We start from the raw sequence: 20,632 nt of genomic DNA, 5'->3' as shown, positions 1-20,632 counted from the left end.
ACGGGGGCAAGAGATCGGCACGAAACTGCAACACCGGCCGGGACGAACGGTTAGGTGGTTAGAAAAGCAAAAGCAAAAACTACCGCCAGGGTTCGGAGGCTGGAGCAGCGAATACACTCCAGCCGGATATGCCGATATCTCAATCTTGGCTCAATCTTGCCAAACCACACCGACACAGAGCACGAATGATCGGGCCCGATCGATCGATCGCCGACATTCTGGGACATCTCACCGGGAGGGAAGTAATTTGTCATGCAATCAATTAATCGTTCGTTTGGGTCTTCCCGACAAACCCCGGCCTGCCATCTCCGTTTCCGCGAGCGATCGCCAGCCGGCCGCCGAACAGGGGAAGCTAAATTTTCCACTAATCGTCCGGACGATTAGACAGCCACGGGGCCCTTCCTTCCCTCCCCGTGCGGAACGGTGTCAAGCACCATGCGCACCGGAAGAGGTGCGCGAACACAAAGCGAACCTGCCCTGCTCTGGGCACACCGTTCCGACACACAGGAAGGAAGAAGATTCACGCAAGATTAGCGAATCCGTCGATATCCAAATCATCGATCGTTTTTCTCGCGGGCACGCGGGAACCCCGCTCGCTGTTCTCGGCCAGATCGACCCAAAGCGAAGGACTTTTGCTGCTTCGCAATGCGCAACAAACACAAAGCGCCAACGAACGAACGGGCAAAACAAGCACCCGATCGACAATTCGATACCCTTCGGTCCAATCGGTCAAAAGGGCCCGTTGTGAGGTAGGGTAGGGCTGCAATTCCAACTGAAATTGTACCAATCGAAAAACCACCAGTTCCGCCTGGCGCCCGGGCCTCGATAGCGATCGCATCGCCTCCTTATGCAACCGATCTTCCGGCCCCAGGTCGAAGATTCCACCCCGTGCGGGAGATACATTAATCAGAATCGATAAAATTTGATGGCAATCGTTAGGATGGCTGTGGTGGAATCGGTGTCCGAAATTATACAATGGGCGAGAAAGTTGGGCGATGCGACGACCTGAAGGCTGCAGGATGGGACGGGATGATGAAAGCGGGCAGACCTCCTCAGTCAAGCGTTGGCCCGATGCGTTGTAGTCGAGTGTTGTAGATCATGTTTTTGATTTTCCGATTTTGGAAGCTTGCGTTTCTTTTCTCGCACTGCAATGATCGGCGAACGTGATTGATGAATAACCGAGCGAGAGCTGTCCAATCCATCATCGATGGCGACGTAAGAATATGGATGGATGTTACTCGCTATTTATTGACTCATAGCGATCATGTCGGGGTGATTTGTTTTTCCAGCAGTTTTCGTAGAAAATAACCATTAAAGTTTGAATTGAAATGAACAGTTAGTTTTTATTTGTTATCTTTGATGTTATGATCATTCAAAAAGAATACAAAACAACATGTGTACTACACGGGTAACGTATCGTTAATTAGTTAATTAGGTTGATATTTAAGTTCGTTACGCTACTTATAAATATTTTAGCTAGCAAAACTAATACCTAAATTTTATTTTTTTAGTTTCTCTACTTTCTTTTTTTTTTGCTCAAATGCTTTTGTTCCTAAACAAAAAGGATATGATGTTTGTATGCTAGGCACAACGGTAAACTTTAATCATCATACATTTTTCGTTGCGATATTAAGACACATTATAAAACCAGTTCCCCATAAATAAATCCTAGACACCATCTTCACAACTTTACGATTCAATCATCTATCACGTTTGAATACATTTTAACCACGCTCAAACAAAACGGTACGCATCCATAACGATGTTGATCCACTGCATACAATCTGATAGATCCACATGGAAAACACTGCTCCACGCGACCATCACGCACACGTGCACCCTAGGGAAATGGCTATCGACGTTTTCAAAACCGCTTGATTCGTGTTTTGACACGCCATCGATAAAGAAAGCAAGCCGCCGCAGCAGCAGCAGCAGCAGCAAAAAACCGCAACGGAAATCAATGCGTGTTTCATTAGGAACGCGTAAAAGAAACCAACACCAGCCCGTTCTCGAACGAAAGTTCACCGTGCGCACATACCAAGAAACCGACGGAGATGATCGACGCGACTTCGATCCGGCACAAAAAGGGAATCCATCCATCCCGGCTGCCATAACTTTCGATTTTGTTTCATTCAACCATAAACCCTCAAATCACCTCATCTCCCGTGTGTGTTTTCTTCCGTCTTCCGCCGTATTGCGGCGTGGCCGCATCATAAAACGACACCGAGTGCGTTTTGTGGCGCATGCTTAATTACGTCCGTCCAGCGGTGGCGTAGCGCACGCTCCGGGTTGTCCGGGAATGGAAGGGAGGGCTGCGGTCTGACCCCTGGTGCAGGCGGGTCCGAAAATAAACACCGCCACGGAACTCTCACTTTCACGAACCTTACGGTGAAGACCCTTAGGGAATGAAGGGACAAACAGACACGAGACTAGCAGCCAGAGTGTGTGTGTGAGAAGGAAAGGGAAAGAAAATGAAAAACAAACCCGGGCAAGATCACGATATCACGCGTTTGTGGCGCGCTCTTCCCACCGAAGATCACTTCCACTGGAAGTTGGTATCGGAATGGGCGACTCCCGGTGCGATTCAGTCGCGACCGGTGTTAACGTGACCGCGAGTGTTCGACTGTGCTAAACACAAATCGTATAATTTATGATCTTGAGCCAGTGTTGAAGGAGTTTTTTGATAGTGAGCACGGTCCCCGGCGTGCCCTCCCGATCAACTGATATTAATACTCCTCCAGCACAGGCGCGAGCTCGCCACTCCTCCTGCGGGCTAACTTTCTCAGCACTATCAACAGCTTGACACTTCATTCCGTTACCCGTAAGACTTGTCCGAAGGGTGAGATGAATGTTTTAATCTGTGCCTCCTCCTTTCCCCCGTAAAAAGGGGTTCGAAGAAATATAAAAATCATTATGACGGGTGTGTGCAAATGCGAAATGAAAACCGATGATAGCAGAAACGCTTAACTAATCGGACAGCATTGAACTGACAACTGGACACTGGCTCAATTTAAAACAGCGAGCAATTAGTTACATAAAACAACCAACAAAAACGGAATTAATTTGAAACGAATCAACGAAACAAAAAACAATTTAATTTGACCTTTTCAACAATCATCTGGAAAAGGAAACGACAACTGTTTACCGAACACAACGCCCGAACATGGCACCCAGTGTTATTTCCAATCAACTCGACGTGGTTGAGTATGTTCATTCCAACTTTTGGAAATTGCTCTTGAACTTTGAGGTTACCAAAATGAATTCAAATTTCACACACACACACACACACACACTGTTGCCTTCACACACTTTTCTCTTCCTGCAGTTGTGTTTATTTTTACTCTTTTGAAATGTTCTTTCTTCTCCCTATCGCGATCATGTGTATGCACCCCGCTTACCTTCCAATCCATTAGCCTGGCGGAAGAAATGTCACCCTCTTCTAAAATTACCATCTCTTCCCCCGTGTACGTTTACTCACTGTGCGCTAGTTACTGTTTTAAATCGAAAACAAATACTTTTCCAAACAAAAACCTCTATCCAATGCATTGTACCGGTGGCTCAGAATGGTTGATGAATCATAAATTTGGCCTCCGGCTTTTAAAACTCAGCAACCAGCGTGAACGGAAATAAATGAGGGAAAAAAGTGCAGTTGCACAAACGCGTCTTTGCCGGAGTCTGGGTGCCGTTAATACCGAAAGATTATGGGGCTGATGACGTGTTCAAAACGAAGCCGGTATAGGATGGGAGCAATGCATCCATCTTCCAGCAGAGAAGAATATACGATATGCGTCACGCTTTGCGTCAGCAAATTTATGGATGCACAAGAATAGGAACTATGGCCGTAGCTCGTGTACCAGTGTTTCATTGCAAATGCCTTTCTAAACTGTGCTGCTCAGACAGGAGAAGATGTGCTGGTGGCAGGTTAAGACTTTAATGAGCATTTAATTGAACAGTTTGACGTTATAACATTAGAAACAATTTCAAATTTTCAACTCTATTTGATCTTACTCATTTTTATGGTTGTACAATTTTAATTTAATGAACTTACCAATCAGAATGATTCTTTTAATTACTTTCATCAGTCTGATTCAATTCTACAATAATTTGTCTAGTACGCAGAAAGATTTATTGTGCTTAGGATTTAAATTCAATAATTATTGAGATTTAATGATTGCACAAATCTGCTGACTCAGTTTAATTTCTAGATTCATTTTTCAAACAACAAAGCTCTTCAACCATATCTACGTTACCAGCATAGCTTGAAATAGCTCATTTTCACCTGTTCTTCATGAAAAACAACACATTAAATAAGTGAAGTGTGCTGATGCTATTTTCAAAACGAAAATTACTTAAATACACTTCCTACTTAGAATGCAAGTGCTTCCTTCCTTTACCATCATTACCATACCTCGATGAGCGACACTCGGTAGGCAAATAGCCTCGCAACTTGCAACTGTCGCCAACGGGTATCCACACCAGCAACACAAAGCATCAAGCAAATGCTATATTTGCATTGCTCTTGCCCACCGACAAAGCTTCATTCAACGCCCGCCCCGCGGGGTTTGGGAAGGGCTTCGGTTCGGTGCTGTCCCACGTGTGATATTCGCGCTCCAAGGGACGTCAGCAATTTGCTGACTCGCGTACGCAAACAATGCCCTTTCGAAAGACGCACCGGCAACGCGATCGGGGCCGGAAATAGGAGGGAGCGGGAAGAGTGGAGGAAAAGTTCTTCGTCACGCCACCGATCACTTCACGCGTCAGGAAGTGCCGAACGGGGCGCGGTGTGATACGTCGGTGACGGTGATGATCTTTTCGAAGACAGTGCAGTGCGCGGTTTAAAAGTGGGTTTTGCTACGCGGTTTCCGTTTCACAAAACTTCCAAACCCTTTCATTCATTGACACACACACACACACACACACACACACACACACACACACACACACACACACACACACACACACACACACACACACACACACACACACACACACACACACACATACACACATCAAGACTGTGTCCGTGGAAGTAAAAGAGTTATGATTCGATGTGGTGGCTTTATCGTTTAAATGCTTCCGTCGTTGCTTGCTTGCGATTTGTAGGGACGCTCTGGAGAGCGAGAGGAAACGAGAATCGGAAGTATGGTTGAAAAAAGCATAGCAAAAGATGTGAAAGGGAATGATGGTCCAGTGGGGAAGTGTGTGTGGCATGGGTCAAATGTAAATTAACCGCTCACGGTAAAGAAAGAAGACGACGGAAAGGGCAACACATACCCCGGGAAGTTGAAGTTCGCAACGCGCACACACACACACGTGCCGTTTGCCAATACATCTGAGCAATGGGTGCCGAGGCTATCGGGCAAATTAGGTTAGAGTGTCAGTGGATCAATTTCTGTTTTGCTATTTGCATTAATGCAACGCGCAACGAAACCAACAATAAAATCGAAACACGAAAACACGATGTCATCCGGTTCGATTTTTAACGGGCCCGGGCGCGCGGCTACTTTTTGGCATTAATCCGTGTGGACAACTTTCGAAAATGGGGCCGCTGGGGCGCGCGATCTCTGCCAGCTGCGCGTTTTACTCTTATCTGACGCTAAGGGGCTGCTCCTTTTCCTAGCTTTTAGTGGGAAAATACGCGACAGTATTGTAAGTCGTGAAGTGAACTTATTATGTGAAATTTAATTTAAACTCACTGCTGCGTTGGGTGGTGAAGGTTGCATTTTAGTGTGGCAATCATAATCGCAATAATGAAACAATAAATTTGTACTATCTTTTACGTAATTTTGTTCGTGGTTTCTTTGACACGGATTATTTAACTCGCTCAACGTGCTCGCGTTAAACGAGATTGACACTTTATGCAAAGCATGACACGCGTTTCAATCGGACGCGGATGAGAAAGGAAACATTAAGAAACATATGTTTATCTCACGATCTGTAACGGCGCTCTCTATATCAAATAACAATAACACATGTAATTGGAAACCATCCCCGACACATTATGCGTTGTAATGTGGCCGCCCTTTAGCGTAGCATAATCGATTCACACAACCCGATCTTGGTTCCGAATGTATGCATCACTCCAGACGGTCCCCTGGTATGGTCCCCAGTAAATAGTACAAAACAATTTTCAACCGATCACCTAATCCACGAAACACCCAGCAACTGCAGTAGATCGCCCTGTCAGTTGTCCCCTTGTGTCTAAGATCGCTCAAGATGTTATCGTTCTCAAGTGGTCGCCTCGGAGCTCCAATCGTGGCGCACCAGATTTCACGCACTCAGCACACACTTCCAATAGGATTCTGCTGCTGCTGCTGCTGCTGCTGCTGCTGCTGCTACACGTGAGTACTCCCCATTACACAACGTCATGAAATCCCCCGATGCCAGTGGAACGCAACCGGGAGTCATTGATTGGGGGACAGCAATAGCTCTCGCTGCAGCTCGTAGTACACAAACGGTGCTACATATCGTTCGATCACCACGACACCGGGACACCCCTAGACAACACACACCCGAGATCACCCTCATGGTTGGCGTTGAGTGGCCCGCCATCGGTGTGAACTTTCGTCGCACGAAACGATCGGCCGGCGGTGCTTAGCGTTGCGCTAAGCTGGAGCCGCAGCGGAACAGAAGGGCAGCGTTAAGAGCTGCGTCATTGGCGGGTGATTCGGGAGTGATTTATTGCATCCAACGGGTGTGTAAACTACACTCAATTAATCTTGCTCTTTATACCCACAGGGTACAAACGGTACTTGATCTACAGCTACAATAGTATCCTTGTTCAGCTGGAACATTGGATCATGTGTGTGTGTATCACGTGTAAGAGAAATAAACAACAAAAGCGAATCATCAAAACTGGGGCAGCTTATGAGAAGGAAAGCTTCCATACGATATTGCCGTTGCCTCAATCATTCTTAGCCTAAGCCGCACTGTCATGCTTTCTTGCATTCTAATCAAGAAGCACCAGCGACGCTAATTGGCATCGTCCTTTTATGGCCTATCGAAGTGAAGCAACAGTAACAAACTCAATTTCACCATTCGATTTGAAAGTACATGAATCACGCGCGCCTTAACGCCACCACGACAACATGATGAATTGAAACAACATGCCCAGTTTGCCAAAAGCTTCCACCGCTCGGTCCCATGCCGGAGGTCTTTGTTGGGAGTCTGCCATCTTCCTCTCCGCCTAATGAAGATAAATAGTTCACCAGCACCCTGGTAACAATCGCGCAACGAGCTCTTTTCACCCATAAATCATCGCCCAAACCGCGGAAAGCAGCTCAGTCCCAGTGCTGCTCTCACACGTCTTACATGTTTGGCGTTCGGTTACTCTTTTTGCATACAATTTCTCACTGCAATGGGATGGGTAAGTTTTATCTGAAATTGAATCGGCAACATTGTTCAACGCTGTTGCGAAACCGCTCCTTCCCGCGAGCAGTTTGCCAGCACTTTCTCCAACACTTCCTTAAGCGGCCAACCGCAGTGGTCCAACCTGCGCCGCAGGACTTGTACAGGCGCTTAAGCTATCCTTTAATGAGGTACTTAAGTGCTAGCCGTGGCACACCGATCAAGATCCCGCTCCAAAAAAAAACCTCCATACCAAGGGAGTTTGTTGGCGTTTTCGCTAGCAATAAATCGCACTCAGCTGATCTTCCTCTCGAAGGCTTTCGGGGCCTCGCTCGTCCAAAGAACCCGTAAATTATCGACAAGCGCGGCTGGGCGCACGTGCACCAGCGCCAACATAGATTAACGCCGATCATACCAGCCAAATCCACCCATCCTCTCATTAGGGCCCGCGCCGGTGTTAATTCTCATTGACCTCACCGCCGAACTGATCGAACGCTGCTGCCTTTCACCCCGAGTCAAACCCCGGGAGCCGCCAAAGCGGCCGACATCACAAACACACGTCCCAGTGGTCGCCGCTGGGTCGGGTCAAATCGGTCGGATCACCTCGGACAGCTCCGAAAACCGTGGCGTGCCAATCCGGCGAGCGCAATCGATAGCATCCTACCGGGTGAAGATGCGCCTGCTGCCACCCAATCGTGCGGAGAGCCCTTCACCACGGCTTGAAGGATGGCGTTTCGAAAGTGAGATCGTGTATGTTTGATGAAATCGAAACCACCGGTTGTCGCTGTGCGATGGAAATTGTACGGCCCTTCGTCTTCCGTGAAGCACCTGGTAGGCAGGCAGACAGGCAGGCAGGCAGACGTTACCAGGTTGGCCTAATCAATTGGGTAAACACTGTTTCGACGCTTGCGGCTGGGCCGTCAGTGTGCGCGGGTGTCCCGCTCTACACCATCGTGCATAACAATTGCATGTACCGAAACATTTCTCCATCCGGGGATGCTGCCGGTGCCGATGTTGGTGGTTGTATATTTGAAAGCAATGCTAATGAGTAGTTTGCTTGCAAGGGTTTGCCATCCCACCTTTGGGGAGCCCCCTTCAAAGTGATGGCTCCTACCGATGTGAGAACTACCGATGCTGCACCAACGCTTACGAGGGACGAGATCCAGTCCAGTTGGCACGATCACGAGCCGGCTTGTTTGACCTCCGCTCGAAGTGGGAGAAAAAACGGCCAGACGACCACACGAGAGTGGTTTTAGAGGAATCGTGTTTTCGAGGCAGTTTTCGATCCGATATGCTGATGAGGCGAATATGAGGTCCCGCATGCCGTTTCTACCCTGTGTGGGCCACCCTATACTACCGAACCTTCTCGCGTGTATACCCGATTACGGAACAGATGAGCCGTGACCGCAAGGCTAATCCATGGAATTGTACAATGTGTATGATCTGCTTTTAATGTACGGCCGGATCACAACGACTATTAACGAGCTAATGCCAGTCCCGGTGTAATTAAATCATAACGGGATTGGGGTGGAAAAATTGGAATATTATAGGTTTTTTTGGAGGGATGGATTAGAGAAAACCATTGTTGGCCGATAAATCATCCTATGATGGTGATGGAACTTAAATAGTAATGTGTATTTTTTATTGTACACATAAAAGGAAACAATACTTCCAATCAGCAACGGTAAAGGTTGATTTGAAATCATACTACACTGAGATGAAAAACGTTTTGATTTTTGTTGTATTGATTTGTAGAGAACAATTTTCTTTTTCAGATACCTACGAATATTACTCGCATAGAAACTAGATTGATACAATCTTCTTCTATTTGGCGTAACGTCCTACGCGAACATGCCGGCTTTTACAGGCTTTCGAGACTTAATTCATTACCACGTAGCCGGATAGTCAACGGGGGGACTTGCTACGGGGGGACGGTCCGGAATGTTCTGGGCTTGAACCCATGACGGGCATATTATTGAGTCGTTCGAGTTGACGACTGTACCACGGGACCGCTCCCCGTTATTGATACAATATAAGGTTTATAAAGGTGTATCTGTTGTAAATGGTGTGTTACAAAGTTCTTAGGGGACCTCTACAAGCCTTTACAATGTTTAATGTTTTGTTCTTTTAATATCCCTTACAACATTTGCTAATTAGACATTGCCCACGATTTTGCCTTTATGTTTTGCAACAGCTGTTGCTCAAATTATTCAAACAAGCTTCTTGCAGTCAAACAGAGATTGTACATAATGTTAACAAAATTTTTAGAATCTGTTATTTGAAGCCTAATTTTATTGAAACCTAAGCCTTGCCAGCAACATCGATATCCAAAATTTATCCCAACTCTTATAATTCCAGCTCTGATTAACTTTTTTAGCTAAAATCTAGTGTGTTGATAATTAATCGATCGTACAGATTCTAAAAGCTTTGCAGAAATGAGCATATGAAGAGTCTGCACTGTTCTTGATTAGTTTATCGAATAAAAACTTATCTATTTCCTTAATATCTTACTATTACTGTACTACTTCACTGAACTTAATCCTTATCTTTAACATTTTTAAAGTTATGAAATGTTCACTTAATCAATTTAAATAAAAAATGTTCATATGTTCATGTTCAAACAGTTTAAATGGAATCTATGCTATTTGTTCACCACATTTGAGATCTGGCTATCATGGACCATTTGCTGACCTTTTCATTTTCCTATCACTCACAAGATCATCACATATTTTATGCGCTAATAAATGTCAAACTATCATTCAATATTATTAACCAACTCATCAACGGAATCTTCCTGCTTTTGATTAGCTGCTAATGATGAGCCCCTCACTCGGTAGACTCAATTTCACCATGCTAATCAACTCAATTCACATTAAAATTTCAAACTTCAAACCCCAAGTTTCAAAACGACCGCAGAGTTCATTTATTGATTTGTTTTACCCATTTCCAAACGAACGAGCTTCTCCGGCAACCGTAGGATGGACCGTTGATGGGCTATAAAAATTCCCCAACGCTGTTTCCCACAAATGGGCACCTCTATCGTTTCATCTTTACTCTACTCCCCAAAAGCAATCAAACCTAACCGCCGAATGATAAATGTTTACCGAGCATCATTTTTCGGTTTTGGGCAATTTTTATCCCCCACTATCTTGGGAGGGGGTTGAGGGGGGATAAATAAACAAACAGAAGCTTCCGTTCTCGGGGGCGCTACGGTGGGTCAAACATAAACAACTGCCCCGAACCGTTAAAAATGGCGAGCTAATTTATAGTGACATGCAGCACTGTTTATTGGTGAGCAGCGCATCGTAGATATTCGTTAGCTACTGGGCCACCATTTTAAGCAAGAAGAAATGCTCAATCAAGTGGTTTTAGAGTTAAGTTCCTTCGCGAAACACGTTGGGGGAGCAGTAAATGGGCGAGCGAGCCTGTCCGATTCCCAGACTCATTAATATACCTTGTCTTTTGCATCCCACAACAACGAGCCAAAAAACAACGGATCATCCCGGGCTCGGGAATCCGTTAAACTGCGACACGTTTACTCTCTGAAATGTTCACATGCGTGCGCGTATGTGCCCTTGTTTTCCGGGCATGCCTTCCCCACCGCGGGTAGCAACATCCCATCGATCACCCGGGGGTACGACATGCGCCAGTCCCGCACGAGAATGGAGCGTTACGCAACATCGGCAGCATCATTCCTTCGTGACTGACGATCCAACCAGACGATCGAGAGACCAACAGAAGGAAAGGAAAAAAAAGAGGGTCATTGGCACTGCGTACTTCGACAGATGGCCTCGGCGCTGGCAAGAAGCGTTCTCAATTAATTCGGCATCACGCAGCGTGTGAGCCACACGAACCTGTAATAGCTGTCAGAATGCGCACTCCCGGGAGTGACCTAATGCGCTTTGCCGCGCGGGAACGCACGCTCGAGACGCTTTATCGCGGTAGAAATGGGGCCACCGGTACACGTGTACCTTCCCCAGGCTAGACGTGAACACCTGGCAGAACTGAAAAACAACAGTTATTCTTCAACTTTTTATTTCACTGTTGTGTTATTTTGTTTCCTCTTACTTCCTCTGAGTCGTACTTGTGTCGAGCTGTCTGCTGGCTCAAACCATTAGTTCCGGAAATTTTTAGGTGTGCACGCCCCAAGTAGAACATCATACACGGTTTGACACAACGGATGTACTGATTCACCTTCGGGAGCTTGCCTGCAGCTCAGGTTACTTTTTCATCTCTTAGTACATCAAAATGGATTAAGCTTGCTTGTAGCTGCATCTCACTCAGTGAAGAAGCACATTGACATACTTTCCTAAACTTTTCCACCTTTTATAAGAGCACTTACAGATTTGGCGTGCCGCAATTACTTAACCGCAGCAGCAGCAGCACTACGATGGCGAGCGCCTCTGCAATACATCAACCTTTTTATCGCATGTGTCAGTCCACCGCACGCTGCTGACAAAACGGAAGACGCGTCCTCATTAGAAGACAGATGGAAAAGCCGCCACCGTGCAGCTCGCTATCTGCACCGTGCGACGTTTTCAATTAACAAATCCATCATCATCATCCTCCACATTTGTTGCAATTTTTTATATCCCTTTCGCAAAGTTCCCGTGGGCTTACTCCAGACCTTCGTTTTCAATTTTCTGTCCTCCTCTAATGCCTGAACTCCTCCGCCCCAAAGCCTCAAACGCCGCGACCGGTGGGAATGAGAACTTTTAATCAAAACAAAAGCGTTTAATCGCTCCAAGAAAGCGTCGTGTTCCGATTGGGACCTCCTCCTCCTCCGTGGTGTGAGCCAAGATCCGGAGACACGCATGTCATCGTTTTCATTCCCGTACGATGATGAGGGTTGCTTGTCTGCGTAGTCCACAGTTTCGGTGCGATTCAACGCACAAGAATTCACCGGTTCCATCGCGGAACTCCCAGCCACAAGCTGCACCCAACCGGCGATGCTGTTGATGATGATGATGCGTTACGCTTGTCGCACCTTTTTCTGCGCCCGCGGTTTTTGCGCACTCCCGACCATGCAGGATGCGATTACGAACGAAAATCATACGTTTATGGATCGGCGCTAGCCAAGGCGGGCTGGAATTATGAGCCAAATTAGAGGGTTTAGTACCGTGTTGGTCCGCGTCGAACGTAAGAATAATAACGGAAATAGACAGGTCCGATGGATCGACCATGGCTGCTTCGTTGACAGCCACGGGTTTTTTGGTTGACGGTGGTCATTTTAGGGTTGGTTTGTGTCACCCGGAGACAAGCGATTGCTGTTTGCTCGTTTTGATTCGTTTCTTTCGCTTGTGAAAAAGAATGAGGAGAAGCTACACTTGCGGGGGGGGGGCATGATTGATGATTTCATTAGGTTGTGTTGTGTTGAATAAATCGTTTCTCGAAATGCCCATTATTGACGCAATCGTGCGTGTATGTGCAAGGAACAGAGATAGTAATTTAATCCAACCACTAAATTTACCGGTGTGCCAAAATGGACCAGTATTATGTGTGAGCAAAACACAAACAGGCAAATGCGAAATTTAAAACAACTTTATATGATATCATGTTTAGTTTTGAGCGGCACAAAAAACATGTCATCAATTTCCATTTTCTTTGGCATTTAAGACAAGTAACATAGCCAAAAACGTATTGCGAGCTTAAGAGAGAAGGTCCAAACTGAGTTTGGAAAAAAACAGCAAGTATATTTTTGGAATTTTTCGAAAGTCATATCAGCTTTGGTAAGTCTAAAGTTCTTACAAGATGGCAAAACCCATCTGAACCCGTGTCACTACAGCTTGAAAGGCTAGTGTTTGCAGTGCACTTAGCTACTTTCATTGAGATGGTTTAATAGAAATTTAGAGATATTCTAAGTTTTCTTATAACATTTTCCAAAGTATTTATAACATGCTTTTATGAGTTACAACACAGCAAGAAAATTTTATTTGTAAAGGAATAGGATTCCCATAACAACCTCATTCTAAACTTTGTATTGGCAAGGTCTTATTTTTTTTAACAAACGAAATTTTTGTTATTGTTTTGCAACAAGTATCACTAATCATAATTTACAATCAACCTTAATCTGCAATCTCTCTAATGTAGAGGGTATGAACCCACCATTTTAAGTACTTTTTAACTAATCTTATCCGAAAAATCTCTCGAATTTGCTACCTTCTAATTCGCTTATGATGTTCTCATGGCTCTGATCTGCAATCAATTTCAAAGAGAACAATAGTAATTGTGTGATATACTTTTTCAACGTATGTTCCAATACACTTTATTGTATCTTCCTCAAGCATGGCAGAACTTTTCAACTTCTGTAATGTTAAATATGAGTCGTAGTATGGGAAATTCCAAGAGTGTTTTATACATCCAGTAATTTTTTATTAATATTTCTGGGTCTTCTGTCGCCATATCATATCGTAGCATACTGAATGTGATGTCATGTCTTACACACTCAAGAAAGAGTATGAGGGAACGTGTGAAAATCTTTTCTATAATCCACCTTTTTTTTAATTAAACCTTTCACATTCCAAGATGCTCTGATTTTGTTGTTTGCATTTTCCCAGCTCCCATTTACATTCCGACAGTTTTGCTTGGATATTATGCGACCAAACTTTCGTAAATAAGCACAAATACTGACCACAACTTGGATTGTCTACCCGACCACTTGTGTACACTCGATGCATTTTTACTGCAATCGATACAGCACACGTGCACGGACACAGCATCTGCTGCAAACAAGACAAAAAAACACTTCAACATCATTTTCCTGCCATGTTTTCCTACCACCATTCCATTCTTCACTCTTCTCTCGTCGTACTCAACCTCCAAAACCCCCGTCTGGAGCGTATCGTGAACGCGATCTTAATAGGATCATTATTTTATTAGCTAACGTTTTTAGCATAAAAACGACCCGTGCCAAAAACCACATACAGCACGACCCAGCACCGTCCGGCTGTCCGGTGCATGATGTTACATCATTACTCACTCACCGTCTGGCCGTTTGCGCGTCCGTGGTGTAGAGCACTGTCGGCGAGCCGTCATGTGCATTGTGTGCTGGTAGTGGTGGTACTGGTCATGGTGCTGTTGCAAGTGTAGTTCACCACCCGGTGCTGATGAATGGATCCGTAAAGATTGGCCAGATAACAGGGGGTGGCAGACGGGGGTTCCCTTCGTGCGGGAAGTATGCAAAAACAAATTCTACAGCGAGACGAGATTGTACGTTTGCTTCTTTTGCGGTTTAAATTTGTCTACTCGCTTTAAAAACGATCTCGGGCTTATCGGGCGGGAAAATTTGCCCTCACCCGGAGTTACCACGATGCAAACGTAATGTATAGAAATGCTTAGATCGCATCAATCCGTGGGGCTTTTTTGCTGTCGTTGTTGCACCCATCGAGACGCATCAGCACTGAGACGGTGACTGCAGCCAAATCTTGACCCCATACCGAGCCGACGGCCCATTACGCGAGAGCTTCAGCCCATCTAAGAAAGCTCACGCTGCAGTTCACCACGGAGGAGCCTTCCGCTCAGCGGGTCATGGCCCGTTTAGCCTTTTGCCTTCTTAACTGCTCCCATCTTAATCAGCGTGTGTTGAGGGATGGCACTGTCGGCGGATTCTACGTAACGCGCCAGACATGCTGTGGCTTAAATTGTTGTTCTGCTGCTGATGTGGTCACACATACTTGGCGGCATAATCATCAACAAAAAAACAACAAATTGTAGCCTCTTTGTTACACCGTTACACGAGGCCCCCTTTTTCCCACCGTCTCAAACAATGCACCTTTGGTAGTATTTTAATTTGTCCCGGTAATGGTTAGCTTTGGCGTTTTTTTGGATTTGATTGAGTTTTCTTTCGGTTGTGCTTTGTTTGGTTTTGTTTCTGCAGGCAAGAAAAGCACATAATTATGGGATTATGGGACCCGTTAACGTCAAGAATGAAAAACAACTTTATTTTAACGAATGTGTTGACAGTGGGCAGTGTAGCTCCGTGCAGCTGTTTCATGGCAGCGATTTGTCAACCACTTGTCAGGCTTTGGCCCCAAAACAATCATCTAGATTGTTGTGATCTTTTACGCTGTGTGCTTGGAATTTAAATGATAAAAGTTTTGTCTAATCATTTTACTAATTTGTACTGTGAGAACAGAAATGAACATAAAAGTTTGTAATTTATTGAACCTACGATTGTTTGCTTAGTTTAATTAACACACTGTATTTTATCTACGAACAAATTAAATTATGCAATTATTTGAATAAAGTTAAATCATTCAAGGAATAATGCAATTTAGTATTAGATATTTTTTTACATTTTGCCGAATATTTGACACAAAAGTAATATAGTTTTTTTTTCTATTTTTCAGACAAATGCTATATTGAATGTAAGTAAAAGCTTTACATCTAGCCATCAAACAATATGCAAATATGAGTTTTCTCTTCCGCAACACAAGGCCACGCTTTCTTTCTTCAACGATGCTCATCGTTCAATCTTCTCTAACAACGCTAAAATAACGAACTCCTTGCACCTATTCCATCCATCCGACCTCGACCTCGAGTGGGTGGACTCAATTTGCATCTGTTGACGCATCTTTATGCCACAAATTGATTCGAGCCGGACATTCGTTCCGGACGTTGCCGCGTCGATTAACGTCGAAAGCGTTGTGCACTCGATGACGACAGCCATGATTTAACAAAAAAGAAACAGAAGTAAATGAACACCGACCCATTCATTAATGTTACTTTTTACAAACTCAAAATCAGCTCCCCTTGCAAGCTAATCCCACTAATGCAAGCAGCTCCGATAGCATCATCTCCCGCCCGTACACCATGAGCCCAGTGCATCATCAGAGTTTCCGAGCCTTGATCGTGCGATTATCGTTCATCTGCGAAAACAAAACGAGACAGACCGACCAGGCTCACTTTTAATGAACTCACGCACATCACAGCCCGCCATCACAGCCAATCGAAGAAAGATCAATCTTAACCACACAGTTTGATCTTTGCCTTCGCGCGAAATGATGCAACGGTTTCGAGGGAGTAAGGTAATCTTCGTAACACGTAAATTGTTTAACACGAACGTACCTCAATCAAACCCCACAACCCCTATGGAGAAACCCCCCGTCGTCGCACACGTGTCTTGCGTTGCGTTTGCGTCTGCCGTGGCCACGCTTGGACGGTTAGCGGACGCTGAACCAATGCTTTCGGAAGATCGGTGTGGTTTTCTCACCGATTGCAAGAATGCTGATTGCTCGTGCTGAAGACTACACTGGCCGTCTTCAAATGCCAACGCAAGGTACAAAATGACAATTTTTACCATTTCGGAGAAGGTGAAGCCGACTGGAAGATGCTAATTTCGCGTACGTATGCGTACGGTTTGGCCAACGGCGGTGTCCTCGGTGTTCCATTTGTCTGGGACTCGTTTGTTTCCCACCCCGTTTTATGGTGATTGTCTTTGCTTGTTTTTGGAATGGATGAGAAAACCGACAAAGTCATGCCAAAGAGACACAGAGTGGTAATTTGTGTGTATTGCCACCGCTACTATGGCGCACAGTTAAAGGTTAAGCGTTACAGTAGGCGAGGGAATCATGCCTAATATTCTATTAATATCTCTAAACCAAGCATTTCCAAATAATTCCTTAAAGCTCAGGTGTAAATTAACCAGCACAAATTCATTGGCTAATTTGCTTACCTATGTTTTTGTATCAATTGCGTTACCAACTTCCCTTTGGACGTGGTGCAACCAAACTCCCAAAGCAGTGTCGCTAATGCGCCTTCTGTCTATCGAACCACGCCACCATTTTACGACACCGGCCACCGTCGGTGGGCCACTTTGATGTTGATGTCGGTAGGCAATAAAATTAACACCCTTTTGCCGCTCGGATGAGGCGGTACTGCGAAATCATCCCAGAAAAAGGCCTCCGGTTTTAGGCGGATAAGCGACGAACCCCCCAACTTGAGAGTTCACGATCGATGACGCTGAACCGTTGTGGAACGTTTCTCAACGATTTGCACGATCGAACGCATCGAAGAGAGCCGCTAACAATACAATGTCTATTGTGAAGAGGAGGCCGTATATCCGTTTCGTGAAGAAAACGGACATTGGTGCCGGTCACGAGTGTGGCAGCTGCACCAACGTATCGATGATGAAAAATCTCCAATCCAAGCGCTTAAACACCCTCCCTAAACACCCTATTTGAAGGTAAATCTCCCAATCCAAGGTTGAGCCTAGGTGCGCTACAACAAACGCAAGCAAATATGCTGCAACAGCACAATCAGCATCGTTTAAAACACGACAAACCAGCCTCCCCTGCAGCAAATTAAATATTGCAGCTCGCCAAAACCAAAAACGACAAACGACCCCCTTTGTCCGTTTGCCCTTTTCGCGTTCCCTGTCCGCGTGCCTAAAAGTGTTAAAAACAGCACGTGCAAGTAGCAAGTTCAAGCCGGTGCGCCTCGTCAGCCTAGACACGCTAATTATAACTGCCGTTGATCAGTTGATTAAAATTTATGTCAGCTGGGTGTTGAAACGGGTGGTTCGATCCTACCAGCCTTCGCGCGGGTCAGCAGAGATCATGCCGTGCCAGCTGGGATGTTGTTGCTGTCCAAAACCGGAGATTAGATTCTACACTAAAACTCTCGAACCCACAGCTCACGAATGCTTGGTGGTTCAACAACTTCCGTTGTGTTGTTTCCTTTCCTTATTGGTGTATGATTGTGGCTTTCCTGTTACTTTCATTCACTGTTTTAACAGCCATTTTGATTGTGGAAACAGTAAAAAAATATAGTTAGAGGCCAACAACTACCGAGTCTACAAAAAAAACCAAAACACATACACTTCATGTTGATCTCACCGGAAAGATTGCAATGCCCAGGCGACGAACCTCAAGCACTCAAGATCGAAACAAGCGCCTAGTGGTATCGCTACCTAACTGGTGCACTTTTATCTGTAAACAGTCAACTTCTCCACGCCTGCATCACCTTCACAAGGAAGGTTGATTTATTTTTATGATTTATTTAAACACACCATCGGGCATTATTTATTGTTTGACAACCGCGAAACGAGCTTCCCGTGAGCAAGGGCAAGGAAAAGAAAGGTGTAGAAAATGCGCGGGAGGATGTAGATAAAACACAACAAGAGCCCTGTTCACTGTCCTCGAATGCCCCGTTGATCCCCCTTGTGCTAGGAGTGAAAAATGCGCAAACACGTGCGCAATCGCTGGGTGAGATTAAACCGAAAGCGATGAACCCGGTTTTCCGCCAACATGGGTGGATTGATGCCTAAGAGGAGGGAACTGCAATACACCCCCTTTTACACGATGTCCAGCCTAAGAAAGAAAGTAAAATAAATTAAAGATGTCAAAAGATGTCACTGGGATCATAAATCGCCACGTGCGATAGAAGCAACACACGATATTGTTAAAGATATTTTTTTCTTAACGCAAGACTTCAACTCAGAAAAAAATACATAATAAAATAGCAAAGCATTTGTGCGGCAAGCAATCCAATTAGTGAAAAGAGAACCGAGATACAAAGGTTAAAAAACTCATAAAACTAATTTTGCTTTAGTTTTCTGGAATTCTCACAGTTTCCACTGCCTCATTCTGCATTCTCCTCCTTGAAATAGATGTCTTCATTTTTAATAAACCAGGTGATTTAAATCATCCCAATGCTCTTGCCTCAATCAGCTATGTTTTTCACCCTCAAGATCTCATCAGCACCAGTACGTGGATTAATTGACATGCCAGGTCAACCTACAGGTTCGCAGCAGGTGCTTTGTTTGAGCGATCATTCCGGCTCATTCCATTTAAATGCTCATTATACCACCGTACCTTGAGATGGAATTGTTCTTCACTCCTACGAATGCCGACTGTCAACGCGATGCATTTCTCGAGATTAATGTACCGTGAAATTGCATAACTGCACATATTTTCCTATGCGGCCGGTACCAGGCTGCACCACCAACGCCACCGCCAGTCGTCATAAATCATATGCTCAATTTAACCGCTCCATCGCGACCGTGAGTGAGAACGCAGTGACAGCGGATTGAGAGCAACAGCTAAAACAAAACCAAAAATCCTCCTCCTTCTCTCAACATACCCAGCCAACCACTGCACCATGTGCATGGCGAGTGAGTGAGGTCGGGTGACATTAAAGAAAATTAACTTCCAACTCACTTGTGGCGAACATTTCGCCGCAGTAAGATCGTACAGCAAACGGACCGGGTAAACGTGCAAAGAGTTGTGAACCGGCACGCTGAACGATATCGAGCCGTAACCTACTTCACGCTCGTCACCTGCAGCGGACAGGAGCGCCCGCTTCTCAACCGAAAACGCTAACCCACTCAACTGCTGGTGGTGAGTTATGACAGTATGCATACGCGAACCAAACCGGTGGTGGCCTCCAAGTCACAGCAAACGCGGACAGCAGGGACACACGGTTGGTTGCGATGCATATTTGTTCGATTGTCATACCGACCCGACAAGACCCCGTGACTCTTTTCCCACACGCCGACGTAACACCGGTATGCGGCGGTATGCTGCTGTGGGTCGCTCAATTTCGATCAATAGAAGATACATTTTAGAGAGCAAAAAAAAAGCAACAAGCGACCGTACTACACAGATCGTAATTTGCATACCACCCGACCCGGCGGTACACCGTCGAGTCTCACGGGAGTATACAATTTAATTTTTAACCATTTCATGTGTCACTCGAGAAATTGCAGAATTCCTAACCTAACCGCAAAGTGCCGCCACAAGACGGGAGCAAAAACAACAAAAAAAAGGTAGCGAACATGAAAAGAGAACCACACTGCACACTCGCGTCGTTCAGCCTAATGATGGATGATGAATGATTGTTCGCTTCTGTGTACGGCGATAGTGTGCCACGGTTTTATGTGAAAATGGTTCGCTCTCTAGGTCAGGTCCGGTTCGTAACCCGTTCGAAGTGGAGGGCCAACGCACAATGGAGGTATCATTTTGATCGCATCGAGGACACCGGCCACCCGGGCACCGGGCAAGATTGTGCAAGCCTACTTTTTATCATTGCATTAAAACTAATGCTTAGATAGGTAGAAAATACTGGGTCACCAAATGCCCCTGTGTCTGTGAGTGCGGTGAGAAACTTGCGCGTACTTTTTCCTAATAAATTCCCTCATTTCGCTGGACAATTTCTCAATTTCTTTCTCTGACCGTAATGAGATTCTAATAAGCTGATAGCCGAGCGGTTTATACTTTTCATTCGTGTGATTTTCAGCTTTAACGGGAATAAGACACCCAGCCTCTTCTTTACTCTAAGAAACCTA

General features: G+C 45.3%; 1 protein-coding gene across 4 annotated transcripts in view; it reads left to right on the top strand.

Moving 5' to 3' along the window:
* The window catches only part of LOC121591529 (mucin-17), an 88,845-nt gene that overhangs the window by 28,253 nt on the left and 39,960 nt on the right, over nucleotides 1–20,632 (top strand). For all 4 annotated transcript variants that reach the window (XM_041912142.1, XM_041912140.1, XM_041912141.1 and 1 more), the window contains exon 4: nucleotides 15,696–15,713. The gene's annotated coding sequence lies outside the window, so the exon portion shown is untranslated. The remainder of the gene's footprint in view (nucleotides 1–15,695; nucleotides 15,714–20,632) is intronic.

The sequence above is a fragment of the Anopheles merus genome, chromosome 2L (genome assembly GCF_017562075.2).
Source record: "Anopheles merus strain MAF chromosome 2L, AmerM5.1, whole genome shotgun sequence".
NCBI lineage: Eukaryota > Metazoa > Arthropoda > Insecta > Diptera > Culicidae > Anopheles > Anopheles merus.
Note: the sequence above shows the minus strand (reverse complement) of the source record. Positions and strands in the feature narration are given on the sequence as shown.